The sequence below is a fragment of the Dipodomys merriami genome, unplaced genomic scaffold, assembly GCF_024711535.1.
Source record: "Dipodomys merriami isolate MVZ:Mamm:240054 unplaced genomic scaffold, mDipMer1.0.p SCAF_21, whole genome shotgun sequence".
NCBI lineage: Eukaryota > Metazoa > Chordata > Mammalia > Rodentia > Heteromyidae > Dipodomys > Dipodomys merriami.
The window spans coordinates 18,796,565-18,801,669 of NW_027203493.1; the positions used below are offsets into that span (position 1 = coordinate 18,796,565).

The 5,105-nt window shown below is 42.4% G+C and overlaps 1 pseudogene; it reads right to left on the minus strand.

The window, feature by feature from the left end:
• Positions 1–4,738: 4,738 nt before the first annotated feature.
• LOC138834260 (U2 spliceosomal RNA) lies at positions 4,739–4,899 on the minus strand (annotated as a pseudogene).
• Positions 4,900–5,105: the final 206 nt, after the last annotated feature.

The window sequence follows — 5,105 nt, forward strand, 5'->3', positions numbered from 1 at the left end:
AGATTACAGATGTAAGCCACCGATGCCTAGCTCAAAAACATTCTCCTTTCAAAATAAGATAAAATAAGAAAAGTGAGTCTTGGGAAACATCTGCTCTACTAATGGAACAATTTATTCCCCCCCCCCGGGGGTTTTACAACCCATTAAAATGAACTGCACATTATTTTTATTGCTTATAGTGCTCAAAATAAAATTTTAGCTATTTCTCCCAAGGACCTAGTCCAGATAGATTAATTTCTGCTTTTGGTTTAAGAAATGAAGCTTATTAAGTGGTCTTAAAAACAAAAGTAGGCATAGTTGTTCATGCAAATTATGAGTGCTTTAGTTGGAGCTTCAGTGAGCACTGGCTTTCTCTTCCTTTGTGTTTGATTTTAAATCAGGGTAAAGGCAATGGGAAAGGAATTCTGTAATGGAAGCATTGGTCCTACACATCAGAAATGCCAGCCAATTCACCTTCCCACACTCCATGTGGAGTCTGAGTGAGGCTTTGACATGAAGGATTTGATTTTTGTGGATATAATTAAAAGCCAGGATGAGTACTGGGTGCCTGAAGACTCTCTCTGATGGGACTGAATAAACACTTGGCTCTTCTACCTGTATCTACCTAGAATACAAATAGAGCGCATTATCAGCCATCAGAGCATGTCATCCCTGAGTAGCAGTGGACGGAGAAGCAGACTGTAAATGAAAGTGAAGGAGAGTGCCCAGCGCCCCTCATCAAGGACTCCTCAGCTGGGATCCCCATGGAGCCCAGAGAAAGGGGGACCCCCCTTAGGCAGACAGATCAGCAGAACAAGCACCAGGATTCAACAAGGTGTCAGGTGTGTTCAATATACACAGATTCTCATTTGCCTCTTCCTCCATCTGACAGATTGCTTCTTCGCAAACCTTGAGAAGGAGGCAAATTACCGGATAGGGTCTGGGGAAAGAGGTACACTCGTATGCTACTGGGAAATTGTAAATTGGTGCATGATTTGGGGATGGGACAATTTGGGCAGTGTCTGTCAAATTTTAAAGTGCATCTCCAGTATGCCATACATACAAGCTGATTACAGAATTCTAGCATAGGAGCCAGGCTCTGGTGGCTCACGCCTGTAATCCTAGCTACTTCAGGAAGCTGTGATCTGAGGATAGCGGTTCAAAGCCAGCCCAGACAGGAAAGTCTGTGAGACTCTTATCTCCAATAAACCACTAGAAAAACCGGAAGTGGCACTATGGCCCAAGTGGTAGAGCACTCACCTTATGCTGCAGAGCGCAGGGACAGAGCCCAAGCCCAGAGTTCAAGCGCCATGACCGACAAAAAAATATATAAATAAATAAAAATCTAGCACAAGGATATATGTGCTAGAGATGCATATTATAGTATTGTTTATAATAGAAGAAGTTCCATATTACCAAAATGTTCATCTCTAAAGGAACATTTAAACGAAGTATGTTGTATACACATAATAGATCACTGTAGCCAGGCACTGGTGGCTCACGCATGTAATCCTAGCTACTCAGGAGGCTGAGATCTCAGGATCGTGATTTGAAGCCAACCCTGGGGAAGGAAAGTACAGGAGACTCTTGTCTACAATTGATCAGAAAAAGCCAGAAGTGACACAGTGGCTCAAGTAGTAAAGTGCTGGCTTTGAGCAAAAGGGGCTCAAGGACAGTGCCCAGGCCCAGAGTTCAAGCCCCAGGACCAGCAAAAAAAAAATAAAATAATAGAGCGTTGCATGGCTATTAAAAATAAAATACTCAAGCCAGGCGCTGGTGGCTCATGCCTGTAATCCTAGCTACTCAGGAGGCTGAGATCTGAGGATCGAGGTTCAAAGTCAGCCCAGGGAAGGAAAGTCTGTGAAACTCTTATCTCCAATAAACCACTAGAAAACCGGAAGTGACGCTGTGGCTCAAGTGGTAGAGCACTCACGTTAAGCTGAAGAGCTGAGGGACAGCACCTAGGCCCAGAGTTCAAGCCCCATGTAGTAAAGGATATCTGTTAAGTGAATAAAATCCCTCCCTTTATTCCTATAAATAACTATTTACATATGTATATATGAAATTTGCATTAAAAGGGGGAAGGTGGGCTGAATGAGATATTAGAAAGTGTGAAGCCAGTTTTCTTGTCTTCTTTCTTTTCAACTTTTCTTTCAACACCATGCAGTTAATGTTGATTCTTCTTTTATCATTAAAAAAATAAACAACGGGATGTGGATAGGATTACAACAAAAGGAGAGGAAACTCTTCAGACCTTACAAATTTCTGTACTGTTTCAATTTGAAGTTATTCCTTATGATGTGCTCCTATTTCTTGAATGATTTTTTACAAGTTAAAATTTGTATCCCAACTTATTTCTGCAGAGTCAGAAGTTCATGCTGAGGTTCTATTCAAGGTAGCATAAATTCTGTGGGATGTCAGTTCCTTCCAGCCTAGAGGACCTGAGTTCTGGGAAAAGGCTGGTCAGAACTAAGTTTTGAAGCAGGTGGGTGGAGATGAGGCAGCAAAATAAGCAGCTACTTGCTGCTGAGATTAGACATGGGATCAAGACAGGAGGCCCAGTTAATCTAACTGGATGCTGAGCTGTGATCCTTGGATCTCAGGAACATTATTCTTTGTCTTTGAGCCCAGGTGGTTCTTAAGACAATGCTTCAAGAAACGGGATCTCTATTCAAGCTCTGGGCCTCTAGCTTGATTGAATTTCTCAACTTTCTTAAATTCTTAAATTCATTCCTATAGTGTCCACAGACTAGCAGAGGCCGCCTGAGCAGGGAAAAGTATGCTAAATGGGATATTAGAAGATGCAAGCATGCCTGTTGTCTACTCTTTTGGTCACCTTTCTCAATTTCTCTGTAAGTCTTTCAAAACTCTCCCTCATCCTTGTTTTCTTCCATTTTTAAAAAAACTCATCCCCAGGGGCTGGGAAGGTAGCTCAGTGGTAGAGTGCTTGCCTTGCATGCATGAGGCCCTGGGTTTGATTCCTCAGCACCACATAAACAGAAAAAGCCAGAAGTGGTGCTGTGGCTCACATGGTAGAGCGCTAGCCTTGAGCTGAAGAGCTGAGGGGCAGTGCCAGGCCCAGAGTTCAGGCCCCACAACTGACAAAAAAAAAATTGATGGAAAGCTTTTCTCAAGAAAGCTATTACCAATATTATACATAACTTTTGATACCTCAGTGATAGATTGTAACAGGCACTCCTTGACTGTATTTTTGGAGTCATAGCATGACTATGAGGGAAATATGCCTTAGTGTGAAAGGTTGTATGTGCCCATTTGCCATTTCTGAAGGCTCTTCAACTCTGGCTTCTTGCAAAGCAAGAACACATTCTCTGCCTCTTCTATCTGGCCTCTGGAGCCTCCTCCTATGCCCTGAATAGAGAAAGTCATCTGGTAAGTGCCAGGCTCACAAAATCTAACCCGGGGTTGGCCCTGGTGGCTCACACTTGTAATATTAGCTAATCAGGAGGCTAAGATCTGAGGATCATGATTCAAAGACAGTCTGGGCAGGAAAGTCTATATGACACTTATCAAAAAAAAAAACCCAGAAGTGTACTGTAGGTGTGGTTCAACTGGTAGAGTGCCAGCCTTATGCAAAACAAAACAGAGAGCCCAAAGCCCTGATTTCAAACCTCTGTATTAGTGTTTATGTACCTTGCACTTGTGTAGTGATTATATGCAAACACACACACACACACACACACACAAACACACACACACACAGAACAGCTGAATGAAAAATTCTCCCAAGAGAGTGTTCCTCCTCTCTTTGATTCTGTCAATATGGATACCAAATTAATATCCCAGGATATGACTGACCAAGAAAGGAGGCACCCAAGCCATAGTTTCCTCAAAGACACACTATCTGCCAAGTACTGATGAAGGAATTGGTTATCATAATTTCCTCTTTTTGCTATTTTGCCCCTTATTTTCTAAGTAAGACAGAAGAGCAAATGAAGGTAACCAAAGGAGGGAAGAAAAGAAAGTAGAAACAGGGAGGGAGGGAATGAAGGAGGAGAATCAGTGGAAAATTTGAAAGATGAATGTAAGTGACATCACAGATAGAAAGAATTGGGTGTGACTGGAAGAGCTGGACCTGCAGAGAGACAAGAGAGGAGGAGCTGGAGGGAGAGAGGAAGCCAAAGGTCACAGGCATCCACAATCAATGAAGGACTGGAGTCTACGAGGCTCAGGATCACATGGGATACATGGCCTCATGTTTCCCATCTTCTCACGTTGTGCCCTCAGGTCTGTTCTCAACACCATCATCTTCCAAAGGAACATCTTCCCTTTCTTTCCTGACACTTGGATCTTCCTCTGCACCCTCTTAAATGGCCCTTTTGTTTCTGTATGTTCTTCATATTACAAAGTTTGTTCTTTCTGATTCATGCTTATATCTCCATCTTCCTTAAAATCTCCCACCTTTGGCTTTTGTTTTGTTGTTTTGTGCTGGTACTGGGGCTTAAAGTCAGGGCCAGAGCACTCTTCCTTATGTTTCTTGCTCAGGAGTATAGTGTTCTACCACTTGAGCCACACTTCCATTAAAAATACATACCCCCAAATGCTATCCTAGCTATTTGAATAATGCATTTTATAAAGATGTTCCATTTCTGCCATTTTGTTGTTGGAAGTAAGAATCTCAATGTATTTTCTGTTCAAGCAGGCTTCAAATCATGATCCTCAGATCTTAACCTCCTGAGTAGCTAGGATTACAGGTATAAGCCACTGGTGCTTGGTTCCATCTTTGATTCTTTGGAGGAAAATGAAGTGCGCTGTTTCTGAAGACATTTCAATACCTTGTCAATGAAAAGAGTGGACACTGCAAGCCCTATTTCATCTCCCTACTCCAAATATTAATTTAATGTATTGTCCTCTGTAACTCAGATACTCCACTTGATCTTAGCTGAAAGGTTGAGCAAGGATCCACCCTTCACTCTCACACCATTAGTACCTACTGCTCTTACCCAGTGGCTAAGGCTGGTTGAGTCCCTAGATCTTTCTCTTTCACTCTTGGAGTACTTTTTAGCTCCTGTCCCAACATCCCTCTCTCTAGCATGATCCTACCCTCGTTCTTAGGAATTTTAAGACCTATCATCTTCCTAGCATTCTACCTTTCCATTTCTTGTCCT